At 40.4% G+C, this 17,674-nt stretch overlaps 1 protein-coding gene across 1 annotated transcript in view; it reads right to left on the reverse strand.

The window, feature by feature from the left end:
• Positions 1-17,674, reverse strand: part of FMNL2 (formin like 2) — a 324,502-nt gene that overhangs the window by 291,898 nt on the left and 14,930 nt on the right.

Consider the following 17,674-nt stretch of genomic DNA (forward strand, 5'->3'; position numbering starts at 1 on the left):
CCAATCATGTTACCCTGATTTTTAGTACAAAAATATACTATAGGGATTAATCCTGCTTTGTAAATTAGGTGGGACTCCCATATCCCAGACTTCTGGGATAAAAATAATCATCTCCACCTAAGGATTCCCTTTAAAATTCCACAGAACTAAAGTGCTTCAGAAACGCCAAACTCAGTTCTACCCTTCCATCCACATTCTGGCACATAGTCAAACTCTCCCAAACTGCTCATGGAGAAGATCTCCCACTAATTATACCTGTCATGAGGGACCAGATTTCTCCCATCACCGTTAAATGCCCAAAGAACTTCTTTCAAAAAAAACTGAGTCTCAAAACCTCAAGCTGAAGAATTAGCTTTGATTAGTCTTATAAAATTTTAGCCAATTTTTAGCAGAATTTTATAGGCAGGGGGGCAGGAACAGTAACTTAGTTTAAATCCTTTATTTTATGGATCTGAAAATCTGTGCAGAGAGAGATGAAATCATCCATTCCAAGCCACATAGTCAGTGTCAAGGCTGGAACCAAAACCCAGACCCCTGACTCGGGTTCATAGCTATTTGACCCTACCGTGCTCCTGTATGTGTCCAACTCACCCACTCCAGTACTCTCACCTGGAAAATTCCATGGACAGAGGAGCCTGGTAGGCTACAGTCCATGGGGTGGCAAAGAGTCAGATACGACTGAGTAACTTCACTTTCACTTTTCCCTTTCTGGCACTGGAGAAGGAAATGGCAACCCACTCCAGTGTTCTTGCCTGGAGAATCCCAGGGACGGGGGAGCCTGGTGGGCTGCCCTCTATGGGGTCGCACAGAGTCTAGCCAAGCTATAAGTCTAAAAATAAACCAAAAGCTCCAACTAACTTTCAAGAGAATAACCATCAATTCACAATGGATGCTGTAAGAATTTATTTAAGCTACCTGACGGCAGGCAACTAGCCAGATTTCCACAAGAATCTTCCACATAATGAACACACTACAAACAGTAAATCTGCCTCCAATACTCAATTAGACTCTCCACTGGTGGACCTCTAACTATAGTTCATCCCTGCAGAGTAATCTTAGGGCTTATGAACTTATACACTTGTGCTAATAAGCACATGCTTTTGTATTACCTGAAATTCTTCCATTAGCCACAGAAAAATTCTTAGCCTAAGGTGTATGGTTTCTCCCCCTGAACTGAGAACTGGTCTCCCGTATACTCTACTTCACGTCTAAGCTTAGAGAAGCTGTTTGTGTTATCTGACTCACCATTAGAAGGACAAAGAAATCTATGATTTAAAAAAAAAAAAAAAAATCAACTGTCCTTCTGCCAGCCTCCAAGACAGTCCACAATGATCCCAGCCTCTTGGCACAGGGCTGACTTGTGTTACCAATGGGATATCATGAAAGTGACAGTGTAGGACTTTCAAGGCTAGGGGATAAAAAGCATTGCAGTTTCCATGGTACTGTCTCTCAGACAGCTTGCTTACTCTGGGGCGATCCAACTGCCATGGTGTGGGGGCAGGTGAGCAGTCAGTGGAAATGTTTCTTCCACCAAGAAGCACTGAGGCCTCCTGGCAAGAGCCAGCAGCAACTTACCAACCATGTCAATGAGACACCTTTGAAGTGAATCCTCCAGCCCCAACCAAGTCTTCATAGCTGGCAGCTCCTTCATAGGATTACCACCTCATGAAAGACCCTGAGGCAGAACCACCCAAATTCCTGACCCACAGAAACTCAGATAATCAATGTTTACTATTGTTTTAAGCCTCTAGGCTTTGCCACAATTTGTCACACAGCAAGATTCCTAATATACTTTTCCTTTATTAACTCAATCCTCAGGAAACGCAAGTACAGCACTTTCTGTTTTTAAATGACTTTCAATTTTGTCCTTTCCAGTCAAAGTGATGTGCATCACTTCTTAATCAGCTCTTCTTTGCAAAGAACACATCATTCCTAAGTGACCAACACATGCCCTAGCATTTACTAGCCACTCTGTTCATGGTATTAACAGATGCTAGATATTATTTCTGAATTGACTCATTTCAATCAATCAATATAGTCCATTCTAATGCTATTAAAAGCTCGTATCATTTGAAAGGATATGAGGTCATAAGTAAGTAGTCACAAGTCATCTTTAGTCACTTGAACTTTTAACTAAATCAAATCCGTGTACTTTTAATACTTCTCCATCCACTCTTCTTCCCCGCAGGCTTCATCCTCTACTTCTTACTCAGAGAAAAATAAAAATGAACAAAAAAACTACAGAAATAAAAAGACCTAAGGCAATGCATATAAGTAACCAACAACAGTCCAGCATTTGCTGTAAATACTTTACTGTGATTTGTTGATTTTTATAGTGTCCCTAAAAAATAAGCTTCTTCATCTTAAAAGAAAAAAAAAAATCGGGCAATGGCAACACAAAAGCATTAAGAACCTCGAGGTTCCACATTCTTGCATCCTTCCACACTAACTCTGACACCATGTGCTTGCCTAGGGAAAGAGAAATGCTTTCATGTTAACTATGTACATGTCTGGTCATGGAAGGCTAAATTATATGTCTCAGTGGTTTAGACAATCAGCATTCAGTGTTTGCACAAACGAAACTTCTACCTCCTTCACCCATCAGTCTCCCTAAACCTACAAATTTTGAGGATTAACAGGAGTGCAAACAAACTCAATAAAATGAAGTATCAAAGGCAGAATGTAAGCAAGTAGACATTACTGCACAATGAAAGCCACACTTAAGGTGAGGAGACTGTAATTTAACTGTATGGCAAGCACCTCCATGTCTTATTTGCCAAATCAGGCACATGGCTTTTGTAAGTAGTAATCTGGACTTGAGAAAGATAGAGAACTTTCAGGTTCATTTCATCATGATCCAGCAAGTAATGCTGAACCTACATACTAAGTCGCTTCAGTCGTGTCCGACACTTTGCGACCCTATGGACTGTGGCCCACTAGGCTCCTCTGTCCAAGGAATTCTCCAAGCAAGAATACTGGAGTGGGTTGCCATTTCCTTCTCCAGGGGATCTTCCTGACCCAGAGATCAAACCCAGGTCTCCTGCATTGCAGACAGATTCTTTACCATCTGAGCCACCAGGGAAGCCCACCCACAAGAATGTTGAACCTATAACCCTATGGAAATGTAATAAGAAGCAATTAATGAATTAACCACCATTGTTTCTTGGATCTTTTGTGACAAGATGGTAAAATAAATCCTGAATATGTCTGTTTCTCCAGCTCTTATAATGAAACTACACAAATAAAATCCTTTAAAAAAAAAAAGAAGAGGCATGATTCAAAGACTCACATTAAGATATTTACCGAGAATAAGGTAAATTCTCAACTGGATACATTACTTTCTCAACTGGATACAATACTTCAGAAAACTAAAGAGCATCTCATTTAGAATGACAACTAAATTCAAAGATGCCCAGACTAAAAACATACAAAGGGAAAGGTTTAGATATATTTCTGAAGCAAAAGGAAAAAAAAAAAAAGACGAGTGCAGACAATTTTATGACTTTTTTCTTCACTGAAATTGAACTTTTTATATAAAAAAGAAGTGGATAAAGCTCTGATATTCAAAAGTCAGGAGGAAGATGTTAATTCTCCAAGGAATTCTCCTTTGAATCCCCAAATCAAAAATTTATTAAACCATCACTGACAGCACTCTTCACTTCCCATGTGACTGACTTTCAACAGTATTTCTGCTTTGGATTATAATCTAGTTTCCTCCCCTCCTTTTATTAATTTTTTCTTTCCTTTATTTTAAAATAAGCCTCAAGTTCCAATGTAAAGGTATTCCAAAGACCACATGTCAACTTGCTCCATTTTTAAGAAACAAGAGAAGCCAGTACTTTTGGGATTTGAAATTCCCTCAAGGAAGAATTAGTTGCTATTTGCTACTGCTTAAAAAATAACCTTTCAAAATTAAATGAAAGATATAGCCAAAAATGCCTAAATCTTAACAGCAGGAACATAAAATCATGGATCAGGAGTTACTTTGCTGACTTAGTAGCAAACAGACCCTGATACGAGCGCTTTATACATTTCAGGGGGGAAAAAAATTTTTTTTAATCATCTTGGAAACAGAAACCAGAAGCAATACAGGCTGAAAGATAAGCTTCTCTATGAGGAAAGAGATCATACAAATTTCAGTTATTAAAGCTTAAAAAGTGAAAGTTAAAAAGGCACTTAAGTCATCTTTAACTCTACAAAAAATGTATATATGAAAGATGCCAACTAGATGTTCCCCATCACTTCTGAGTAGAAAATAAATGGAAGAAGGCTTGAACTTCAGCAAAAGGATGCTAAGAGTGCAGGTTTCTGTACAGCAGGTAAACTAGTCCAGGAAGCCTCAAACTCTAATGCGTATTATGAATCACTTGCAGGATCGTGTTAAAATGTAGATGGAACAGGAGCTGAGAATCGGCTTTGAGTTCTAACAAGTTCTCAGGTGATACCGATGCCCCTAATCCTGGCACCAGACTCTGAGAAGCAAGGAGCTAGACCAGAGTGGTGTGACAATTCACCCTGTCAATTCCGTTGAATCAGGGTCACCAAAGTCCACTTAGGCTACAACCACTGGGGTGAATCAGCAAGCCAAAACAAAGGGAACAGACCTTGTAAACTTTTCATCAATGAGTTTGAAGATGGAAATCACAAAGAACACTGCAAAGTAGCTGTTGAAGAAGCAGAATACAAAATCTCTTTGAACCAGGTTGTAGAGTCAGCTTCCTGGAGCCCTGAGGTGTGGTTTTAACCTGGTTGAGAGAAAACCAGAGGAGATGACCTCACATACCTGGAAGACAGATTGATTTCACAATCCCTTTCCAACCCATCTTACAAATTCTCAGTGCATTCTCCAGTGACTCCTCAGATGTGGAAATTATTCTTTAAGAACTTTGTCTACTAAAATATGGCACATTTGAGTGCAAAGGCATGAAGTGTGTAGAAACAGGACCTGCTTAGATGCAATAATGTTTTTTTGCTTTCCCCAGCCTCTTTCTGAGTAGTCTCCAGCAATGAACCACATTTTCAAAGATTAAGAACACAAATGCCTACTAAATTCCTAAAGTTAAAACTGACAATACACAATAGGAGTGTAACTCCTATACTAAACAAGCAAAATAAAACCACTGCTCAGAGCATTTTAAACCAGGGCACACTATACTTGAAGCTGCAGCTCTACCAGGAGAGATCCATCAATGTGTCTAGACCCTGCATAGTCAAGTGTGTGCTGTCTAGCTTAATCCAGTGGGAGGCAGTCTCCATCAGAGAGCACATGCTCAAACATTTTAACAGAGACAAGTGCAAGCCATTCTTATTCTAAAGGGAAAATCTCAATCCATCCTCCCCATCTATGAAACAAGATACTCTACCCCGTGCACCCAGCCTGCAGGCTGCACCAATAATCTTCCAAATTCCCAGGCTCAAGGAAATGGGGAGTTATTCTCATCTCTCCATTATCTATGGATCAAGGGTTCTGAACCTGGAATCCAGAAACCACTGACACACTATGAATGGGTTTCTGGAACTGCAAGTTAATTTTTATGTGTAGATATATCTATGGACTTCTCTTGGGCTAAGGACCCACAGTTTTCCTAACAATGCCAATGGAGTCCCTGATCCAAGTAAGAGAGAATTTGAATCTAAGTCCTTTCTTCCTGGGCACCAGCTCTCAGACTCTTACAGACTCCTGCCTGGTCTATCTCTCCAGTCATTCACTGCCTGTTTATGACAGCAGACTCGTGACTAGGCTTTCTAACTCTGACTTTTACCACTCTGAGCCATCCTAAGATTGCTCACAGATAACATTCCTTAACCCCAAGCCATCATCCCATCTCCAACTGAAGAGTTAACTCTTCTTCAGCTTCTTTGCTAATTCCTTGTTGATCTCTGCCCCCCAAAGAACATACATCAGCTCTGGACTGCCACTGAACACCTACTTTTATTACATTATTTAGAATAAATAATTCTGTCTTCTGATCTCTGTGTGTGTGCATGCTGAATTGCTTTAGCTTAGTCTGACTCTTTTCGACCCTAAGGACTATAGCCTGCCTGGCTCCTCTGTCCACAGGATTCTCCAGGCAAGAATACTGGAGTGGGTTGCCATGCCCTTCTCCAGAGGATCTTCCCAACCCAGGGATCAAACTCATGTCTCTTATGTGGCCTGTACTGGCAGGTAGGTTCTTTACCACTATCACCACTTGTATACTCCAAGATAATGCCCACCCAATAAATCCTACTGGTGAATAAATCACACATTACGTAGCAGGTGTGCAATAATACCATATATGGCTGAAAAAGTCTTCAAAAATATTTGTACTTCATTTTATTTCACAATTTTCTGAATCCTTACAGCTTAAATAAAATATTGAGGGTTTGTAGGAAGGATGGTCTATATGGGAGGAGAAGACATCTCAATCTCCCAAGAACCTCCCAAGTCACTCATCACAAGAGATGACCTTGAACTCTCAGTAACAGCCTGAAAAACAGTTCAGCTAAAACACTTTCTTTTTCCCCTCCTCTTCCATTCAAGCGCATCAGGGACTCCTGCAACTGTGAAGGCGTGAAGTGAGCAAATGTACTAAAATACTTTCTTGAATGAAGCTATATTTATTTCAGATACTAAACAGAAATATTAATGAAGAAACTCATTTATGTAAGATCAAAGTTGCACACTAATTCCAAGATCTGAGTTAGTCTTCTCTAGTTGCACAATTGACCATTTTACCAGAAAAAGTACCCAAAACATATCTAAATAGATTAATTTATTGGAAATACTCATCATGCAACTGCTTCAGAAATTCTGCCAGATTTGCTCTTGTTGTACTGGATTGCCTCAAGATATGTTTTCTGTTTACTAATGTTCTGGCTTAGAAGTCTGGCTCTCTGGCCACTATCATGACATGCAATGGCAGAACAAGAGAGGCTTAGAATAGAACTGCCAACATTTTCTTTCATTCACCCGTTAGGTAAATCTACTTACCAACTCCATGCATATCCTGTAAACCTTTGTAAGGAGAAACAAAGTTTGTTGACTGAATTTTAGCCTTAATGCTTATGAATCTGGTAGAAACTCCTAAGGGCTTCCCAGGTGGCTCACTGTTAAAGAATCCACCCGCCAATGCAGGAATCTTGAGTTTGATCCCTGGGTCAGTAAGATTACTCTAGAGGAGGAAATGGCAACCCATTCCAGTATTCTTGCCTGGGAAATCCTGGGGACAGAGGAGCCTGGTGGGCCAACAGGACTGAGCATAAAAGCATGCACAGAAACTTCTAAAGCATGTGAAATTTTCACTGAAAATGAACAAACATGGTCTAAGTTTCCAAGGAAGTCCGTTTTTTTACCCCTATTTCTGCCTTTCCTATCTAAACTCACTTTTCTCTGATAAATACACCTAAATGGAAGAAGTAACCAAGTAAAGTAGTAGTATCTGAAGCTCCTCAGGCAACTACCTCATGAGCAACTCACTAATATCCTCAGGCAAATAACCCAGAAAACCCAGAGTTGTGAATTTCAACGAAACAGCATTAAGAGCAACAAAGATTAAGAATTAACTCCAAGCTGTCTTAATGATCCCGACAACCAGGATGGTGTGGTCACTCAACTAGAGCCAGACATCCTGGAGTGTGAGGTCAAGTGGACCTTAGAAAGCATCACTACAAACAAAGCTAGTGGAGGTGATGGAATTCCAGCTGAGCTATTTCAAATCCTCAAAGATGATGCTGTTAAAGTGCTGCACTCAATATGCCAGCAAATTTGGAAAACTCAGCAGTGGCCACAGGACTGGAAAAGGTCAGTTTTCATTCCAATCCCAAAGGGCAATGCCAAGAAATGTTCAAACTACCACACAATTGTACTCATGTCACATGCTAACAAAGTCATGCTCAAAATCTTTCAAGCTAGGTTTCAACAGTATGTGAACTGAGAACTTCCAGATATAAAAGCTGGATTTAGAAAAGGCAGAGGAACCAAAGATCAAATTGCCAACATCTGTTGGATCACAGAAAAAGCAAGGAAATTCCAGAAAAACATCTATTCTCTTTCATTGACTACACTAAAGCTTTTGACTGTTTGGATCACAATAAACTGTGGAAAATTCTTAGAGATGGGAATATCAGACCACCTTACCTGCCTCCTAAGAAACCTGTATGCAGGTCAAGAAGCAACAGTTAGAACATGGAACAACTGACTGGTTCCAAATTGGGAAAGGAGTATGTCAAGGCTGTATATTGTCACCTTGCTCATTTAACTTATATGCAGAGTACATCATGTGAAATGCCAAGCTGGATGAATCACAAGCTGGAATCAATATTGCAAGAAGAAATATCAACAACCTCAGATATGCAAATGATACCACACTAATGGCAGAAAGCAAAGAGGAACTAAAGAGCCTCCTGACAAGGGTGAAAGAAAAGAGTGAAAAAGCTGGCTTAAAACTCAGTGTTCAAAATACTAAGATCATGACATCCAGTCCCATCACTTCCTGGCAAATAGAGGGGGAGAAAAGTGGAAAATGGTGACAGATTTTATTTTCTTGGGCTCCAAAAATCACTGTGGACAGTGACTGCAGCCATGAAATTAAAAGATGGTTGGATGGCATCACTGACTCAATGGACATGAGTCTGAGCAAACTCCAGGAGACGGTGAAGGACAGGGAAGCCTGGCGTGCTGCAGTCCATGGGGTCGCAAAGAGTCAGACATGACTGAGCAACTGAACAACAATACCCAGAGTCTGTTATGGCAAAATTAATGAACAGCATCGTCTATCAGACACCATATATAAAACTCAGCCCACAATTGAGGCTATCAAAATAACTGACTTTTCAGAAGCATCCAGGAGTATATCCTACAAGGTACTTTAGAAATCCTGAGAAATAAGATTGACAGCTGAGAAACTGTTGAGATTAATATCTTGGAGAAAACTCCGAAAGAAATTCTAAATGGGAAGAGCAGAGCCTTATAAATTCAGTCGTCCTCCCACACTGAGATTCAAATAGATTCTCGGGGAAGGAAATAACACATTAGAATGGTAACATCAACTTCCATTTAGCTATAACTCAAACACCTAGCGGAGAAGGCAATGGCACCCCACTCCAGTACTCTTGCCTGGAAAATCCCATGGACGGAGAAGCCTGGTGGGCTGCAGTCCATAAGGTCGCTAAGAGTCAGACACGACTGAGCGACTTCACTTTCACTTTTCCCTTTCACGTACTGGAGAAGAAAATGGCAACCCACTCCAGTATTCTTGCCTGGAGAATCCCAGGGACGGCGGAGCCTGGTGGGCTGCTGTCTATGGGGTCGCACAGAGTCGGACACGACTGAAGCGACTTAGCAGCAGCAGCAGCAGCAGCAGCAAACACCTAGAAACTTGAAAAGGTTTTTAGAAGCTGACTTTGCATGTGTGTGTGTGTGTGTGTGTGTGTGTGTACTGTTTCTGGTAACAGGTTTTTGAGATCAGTCACACACCATACAATTCATCCACTTAAATTACACAATTCAATAGTTTCTAGTATATTCAACTATTTTCAACCTTCAGCACAATCAACTTCAGAACATTTTTATCACCTCCACAAGAAACTCTGTCCCCTGTAGTTATGGCCCATCATAACACCCCCTTCCTAGGGTCACCCCCTCGCCTAGCCCTAAGCAACCACTAATCCACTTTCTGACTCTCTGGATTTGCCTATTACGGGCACTCGCAACAACTGGACTTCTATGAGAGGTGGTCTTTTGTGGCTGGCTTCTTGGACACTGCATGGTGTTTTCTAGGTCCATCCATGTTGTAGCATGATCAATACGTCAATTCTTTCTACAATACTAGTATTGTATGGAATACCTAGTATTCCACTGTACAGACTGCCCATGCTTCATTCCTCCATTCATCAGCAGACAGGGACTGACTTTGAGAGGAAACAATGGTAAATAAACTAAGCAATAACTTAGTAAGTGAAATTTTGTCAGTGAAGGGGCTTCCTGAAGTCAGAATAGGCTCAGCTTCAGACACAAATAATCATCATCAATGATTATCAATGATCATGACTCTTCTTAAAGCACCACAGGCTGCTCAGTATCTGCTATATCACCAAAAAAAAAAAAAGAGAGGGAGGAAACCAAACACAGAATTCATTAGAGGAGACACTACAGTCCATTTTGGTCCTAGTTTCCTTAGGTATAAAATATCTCAAATGACTGCAGTCAGAATTAAAATCCCCTTCAGGAGTTCACTCATTTTACCTGCGACTGAGAAAGAAAAATGAAGCCCAGGAAAGAAAGTGATTTAAAGACTACAACCACAATTAGTGGCAAAGTTAAAAGTCGAATCTAATTCTCCTAATGCCTGTTTTGTTTTAAACACTCTGAACTGCCTCTTTAAACTGTATCCAACATCATCCTACGGAAATGATTTAGAATGTGTGCCAAGACTCAGCTACGTGGATATTCATCTAGGTGGAGTTTAAGAGACAGACCATCCTGAGACTCAAACAAGAAGCAACTAGTTAAATCAACTGTGAAATGCCCATCACTGTAACAATTTGCAAGCACTCAGAAATTCAAATTAAAGATGTTCATGATATGGATGCAAACAAGAAAACAAACCATACTGGAAATATGTACACCAAAATAGTTACCAGTGCTTATTGCTAGGCAATGGAATTAGAAATGTCCACATTTATTTCTAAACTGCATTTCCCAATCCTCCACCTGAGAATATATTATTTGCATTAGTAGAAAAAATTACTTTTAAATGTGTTTAGCAGTCACGCTGAATATAAACTGCTGTTCTATTTGGTAATGTTACAGTAACACGACTTTGCAGTCAAGTGTAACTCCTCTTTTCACATTATTACGCATCAAAGAATTTCCTTCTACCAAAGCTCTTTGAAGGATTTATCCCGCATCGATGCTCTGAGATGGTAAGAGCAGTATTTATTCCTATTTGCAGATGATAAAATTAAAATACAGAAGATCTCAGGGATGTGGCTGGCAAGGTGGGATTAAAATCCCTGGGTTTAAGTCTCTGGTCCTCACAGTTAAACTGTAAATCAGAAACATAAACCCAGGAATGTGAATGATTTGTTGAGAACAGTGCTACCTGTAAAGGTCTACAGATGTAAAAACAGTGCTACCTGTAAAGGTCTACAGATATAAAGGCACACAGAAACAAAGTATCAAACCACCTTCCATTGTGATCTGTTTTCCTATTGAAGAGGAGCAGATGTGAACTGAAACACAGACATAATAAATGAGGACAATTATCTATAAAGTTATCAGAAAGTTTAGAAGTATATGTGAAAGAAAGCAAAAATACAGCCTCAGAAATGGCTCACTAAAAATTTAGCACAGATACCCCAAAAGCCTGCCATGTGATTTTTGTTTCTCATTTTTATTTTAGTGGAACCATTTCACTGAGTTAAAATTAAGTGAAGCTATCAAGCTAAATTTCAAGCAAAACTTTGCACAACTGTGTTATCATTATCCCGATTCCCACCACATAGGCAAAACTAGGAGACATAAATCAGAAGTTATCAGAATGAAAAAGTTTCTTTTACTGAGTAAGTGTAGTATTTTCCAGATGTTCTTCTAGAAAAAAAAGAGGCTACAGATCCAAAGATATTACCATACCTGCTAAAATTAAGCCCTCTTCTCAATACCCTCTTGAGTCTTAATTCTCCTTCACTGTTTATTATGCAGTCAAAAATTTTATAAAGCAAATGTTTCCAATCTCAGCATAACCACAAGGAATAGACACTGGCAGCTCATCAAAGACCTAAGGAGAGTCTGAAGATCAAATCTAAGGAGTAAACAATTTCTTTGGTGTGGGCTTTAACGAGCTGAGGGATTTAAATGATATCTGACCAGGTTGCTTCAATATTATATTACAAACAATTCCTGGAATTTAGTTATCATATTACAGATCTTTTCAATCTAAAATAAGACAATCATGTTTTAAAAGAATATAATGGTATTAAAAAACTGGAGTACAATCCACTTAGTAAAGTATTACTTTATGAAACTTGTTTTTTATTTGGATTTACACAACTTGTACATATTAGGCCATGAACAGAAAAATATTGTAGCTTCAGCTGCATTCAAGAATGAGAAAGACCATGATTCAAAGAATTAATTAATTCTTTCAAGCTCGGCCATGAAGATTTATTTTCAGAAGATAAAAACATAGATCATTTATTAATAAGAAAAAAGTCCCTGATTCTAAGAAATGACATCAATTGTTCTCATTCACCTTACTGAGAAGTGAATCTCATAGAGTTCATTCACCTTCCTAGGAGCAAGTGAGATCTCCAGATCTGAAGAATGATGATGCTATTGGTAGCTTATAGAACTCCCTTTGTTATGCTTTGGTTGCAGTTTCTCCTATCTGATAATGAGAAATTAACACAAGTAGTGGCATTCCAATAAGCATTCCTTTGGGGTCACAGTCCACAGTTTGTTACTGAGGGATGGCACCTTCCAAGTGATATCTACTCCACGCCCATTTAGTCCTCACCCCTACCCCACCCTCACCCCTACCTCACCCTCTATCTTCACTAAGAGAGTACAAAGTAGCTGAACCTATGCTATGGAGTCAGAGTGGCCTAGTTCAAATCACACTCAACCATTTACTAAGTAAATTATCAAAATAACACAGGATTATTCTGAGAAATACATGTGGAGCACCCAGAGTGCTTGACCCATATAAAGTCCTTAAAAACTGGTAGAGACTATTATTGCACTTCGTGTGTGTATGTGTGCACATGCACCCACACACACGCTAAGTCGCTTCAGTCGTGTCCGACTCTTTGCAACCCCATGAACTGTAGCCTGCCAGGCTCCTCTGTCCATGGGATTTCCCAGGCAAGAATACTGGAGTGGGTAGCCATGCCCTCTTCCAGGGCATCTTCCCAACCCAGGGACAGAACTCCTATCTCTTAACTTTTCCTGCACTGGCAGTTGAGTTCTTTACCACCAGAGCAACCTGGGAATCCTCACTTGAGCAAATAAACAGGGTAAGACAGAACCTACAAAATTTCCCCTTCTTCCAAAACTATTCAATATCTTTGTAAATGGTGATAAAAATAGCTGGATATTAAGAATCCCTCTACCTAAATCAAAGATGGCTTAGAAATTCAATACCAAAGCCAAGATGGTCCCCAGTAGGTCCTACCTCACCACTGGTCAGGTTTCTCTGAGCCTCTGGTCACATCAATACATAAAACTGTTATGTGCATTTCTGTTTAATGTTACTATAATACATATTGTTGATTCATTACCATTGAACTCAACCCAACAGCTAAGTCATGTCTGAACAGAGCTTATCCAACACACGTACTTTCTCCATAAGCACATTTCAGGCAGCTTGCACTCAAGAACACTACACTGCACTTCAGCACTCCATTTAGAGGCCATTTTACACAGCAAAATCACCAGCAAAAAGCACAAAAAAATGTGAAAAATGTCACTAAACAAAATACAAAAGGACACTCATTGACAGAGAGCGGAAACAAGAAGCAGACAGTCACCTGTTCGACCTCGGCTGGAAAACTGCTCATCCGGTGACTCAAATTTTTCACCACCCTGTGATCCATGAATGACCACAAAAGTGCCACAAGTACTGACTTTGGGACTATAAACAAATGTTCATCAAATAGGCAAATTTGCAAAGCTAGAATCCACGAACAATGAAGACCAACAGTAAATGATTTATGGAACCCAATGAATATGACTCAAAAGTTAACTGACCCACAGCTACATGCATCAAAGTGAATACTTTTCCAACCAAATGCACAAAGATCCGAAAGGACACATGACTTAAGATACCATTTCTATAAACTTTATTTTTGACAAATGTGCTTAGCAAGTGCATGCTTACTCAGTTGTGTCCAACTCTTTGCGATCCCATGGACTGCAGCCTGCTAGGCCCCTTTGTCCAAGGGATTCTCCAGGCAAGAATACTGGAGTGGGTTGCCATGCCCTCCTCCAAGGCCCTTCCTGACCCAGAGATCAAACCAGCATCTCCTGAGTCTCCCGCACTGCAGGCAGATTCTTTACCACTGAGCCACAGGGGAAGGACACATGCCAATTCAGGACAGGTTTCCTCTGAATAGGGAAGGAAGAAGAGGACAGAGAAGCTTGGACCATATTTCTACAGGGCTGTGGGTATTTTATCCTACTATTCTCTAATGTCAGGTCTATTTCATTAACAACATTTCCATTAAATATTACTCAGCCATTAAAAAGAATGAAATAATGCCATCTGCAGCCACATGGATGGACCCAGAGATGGTCATTCTGAGTGAAAAATTCAGAGAAGAAATATCATAAGACATCCCTTATCTATGGAATCTAAAAAGAAATAATACAAAGGAACTTACATATAAAACAGAAAGACTCGCAGACTTACAGAGTGAACTTGTGGTGGCAGGGTCGGGGAGCAAGGAAGGGATAGTCAGGGAGTTTGAAGTGGACATGTACACACTGCTATATTTAAAATGGATAACCAACAAGGACCTATTGTACAGCACAGGGAACTTTGCTCAATGTTATACGGCAGCCTGGAGAGGAGGGGAGTTTGGGGGAGAACGGATACATGTATCTGTATGGCTGAGTCCCCCGCTGTTCACTTGAAACTATCACAACATGTTAATCAGCTATACCTCAATACAAAACAAAAAGCTAAGTTAAAAAAAAAAAAAGAACATATCCACTACAACAGTTTCTCATAGTGAAGCGTGTACACTCAGTCATTCCTGACTCTTTGTGAGCCTACAGACTACAGGCCACTGGGCTCCTCTGTCCATGGGGATTCTCCAGGCAAGAATACTGGAGGGGATCTTCCCAGCCCAGGGATCCAACCCAGGTCTCCAGCATAGCAGGCAGATTCTTTACCCACTGAACCACATGGGAAGCTCCATAGTGAAGGACACAGGCCAGAAAGTCCACATACACCGCACAGCACTAAACTGCTTGGAAGCAGATTTCTGCATAAAACTGCAGCACATATTTGCAGCAGGGATGCAAACCATTTAACAGCAGGACAGACGACAACAATTACAAGGGTCTGTTTGCACAGAAGAAAAGGATGCCTGTTAAGAGAGAGAGATGAAAAGGCGAGAGACAAAGGGTCAAAGTTTTATTTCTGGATACACCCTGTGTATCCGCTGCTCCTTTGAAGTGCACAGGAGTTTCTTCCCAGAAGGACAACACGCAGTCCAAGGTGGCACAAGCCCAAAGAAAGCTTAGTCACCAAGACATCAGGAGAAAACCCTTAAGCTCTAAAAGAATGATTTCTAGAGAAGAAGGCTTGGGAAGTGAAACTCTTGAATGGAAACTAGCATAAGAAGCATAGCTGCAACAGCCAAAGATGGGGGATGACCCACCAGGGTCTTAATTTCTTTGGGATAAGTGGTGGTTTTCTCAGGGCGGGGGGGGGGGGGTTGTAATGGAAAAGACATCAGCTAATTCCCAATTTTGTTTCTGCTCAAGAAAAAAAATAAATGTTTGTGATGCTATTATATCTTATTTACGATTCTCCTCTTTGTTCCCTTTTGGCAGTGACCATTATGAACGTTAGGGTAAAAGTCTAGCACTCCGCCAAAAACACCAACACTGTGATTGGTGTGTGATTCAAAAAAGCTGCCAAAATGGATACTCCAAAAGGAATGAGTCACTCCGCTGGGGCGGGCGTGCTAATATTTCTGTACCATGTTATAATCCTTTTCATCTGGACCTTCTTAGAGTTGGCTTATTACTTCCTTTCGTGCAATTCTAAGCTGACTAAGGACTACAATAAAGGGCATAATAAGCCTGACAGATTGGGTTCACACCTTCATTACTAAAATCCAAAAACTAAGGCTATTTGATATGGAAATAGGGCACCGAGAAAAAACATACACACAGCTTCAGCTCATGAGACTTAAGAACCCGCAAGGGTCTGGGAACAGAACATGTAATCATACCGGTCTGACAGTTCTATCAAATACTCTTTTATCTCAGTGACTTTAAAAGGTAGAATGCCACCATAAAATATAGGGCGTAAGTGACATTTAGCAGTGGAGAGAAAAAGAATAACCTCCCTCCTTGGAAAGTGAACAAGAAAAAAAGTGTGTAAAGCATTTTCAGAAAATTCTAGGCTCCCACTTCAGGATGCTGGTAGTATACTAATCTGATCTGGGACTGGGCTCGGTTTCATAAGCTTTGATTCAGCAAGATTTACTGTGTAGATAAGATAATCAAACAAATAAGGAATCTTCTGAAAAAAATATAGAGCAAGGGGTTACTGGGGGAATGCAGCATGTAGTGACTCATGACTTTGTTTCCTAGGTCGAATCAGGTGACACTCTATTCTTGATTTGAAACAAGGACGAAGCTTTTATTGGACAATGCTCTTATCTCAAGCAGAAGGCCATCCACACACCAGTTACATAAATCCTCTTTTTTTCTGCCACTACTGGAATTCAGAATAAAGTCCGAATGACTCCGCCCATCCCAGATTGAAGCAGGAGCCAAACAAAACACCAACCACAGTTTCTTTAAGGCCCAGATGGTCATGACCTTGAGCGTATTTTCTCATGTGAACCAGCTGCCTACTGGTCACACTGTGGTATATTGCATGGTGCTCATCAGCTCCAATTATGAAGATGTTAACACTTTCATTAGCTCTGAAATGGAACAACTCAACGCCCGGAACAACAGGCTTTTTCTTCTAGAAAGGAAAAAAAAAGTCAGGATAAAATACCCAAGCAGAGGCCTCACACAATGGACCAGACCTTGCTCTTCACATTTAACGATTTCACTAAAGTCATCCATGAGATACACAGGAGTCTCATTTGACAAGTCCACAGCTATTCCCTCAAATTAACACTTTAACAAAGGCAGATTAAAAGGGCACCAGGGTTTCCAAGTGGCGCAGTGGTAAAGAATCCACCTGCCGATGCAGGAGACTCAGGTTCAGTCCCTGGGTTGAGTTACAACTTTGGGCCACATGTATTAACTTATCAAGATTTATCAGACTTTAACCTTGACATACCCTTCTATAGAGCCCATTATATATATAGCACATAAATATATGATAAACACTTTAAAAACATCATTATTTCCATTTTCTGCCTACCTCTCCCACTAGGCAATTAACTCCTCAATGGTAGAGATGATGCTTTATGCACCTTTGTGTCACAGCATCTTAACAGTGCCTCAGTTCAGTTTAATCGCTCAGTTGTATCCAACTCTTGACCCCATGGACTGCAGCACGCCAGGCTTCCCTGTCTATTACCAACTCCCGAAGCTTTAACAGTGCCTAGCTTGGAGCAAATACCCCTAAAAAATATTTGCTGAGGTACTTCCCTGGTGATTCAGTGGCTAAGTCTCTGCTCCCAATGCAGACGCCTGGGTTCAATCCCTAGTCAGCCAACTAGATCCCACATGCTGCAACTACGAGTTCGCATGCCACAACTAGAAATCCCATGTGCAGCAACTAAGACCTAGCACAGACAAATTAATTTTTAAAAAATATTTGTTGATTGATATGAATGGGATAACATGGGTTTTATTAAAAATAAGCAACCCCACATCAAGCTGGTTAATACAAGATAATAGGGTTAATCCCTCCCAAGGAAGTCCAAGACTGTGGGTTATCACCGAGGGGTGATCAAAAGGCTTATTCCACAGCCTTCAAGCTGTAACAACACA

Source organism: Giraffa tippelskirchi, chromosome 3, assembly GCF_054371585.1.
Source record: "Giraffa tippelskirchi isolate mGirTip1 chromosome 3, T2T-mGirTip1v1.2.pri, whole genome shotgun sequence".
In the NCBI taxonomy this organism is placed as follows: domain Eukaryota; kingdom Metazoa; phylum Chordata; class Mammalia; order Artiodactyla; family Giraffidae; genus Giraffa; species Giraffa tippelskirchi.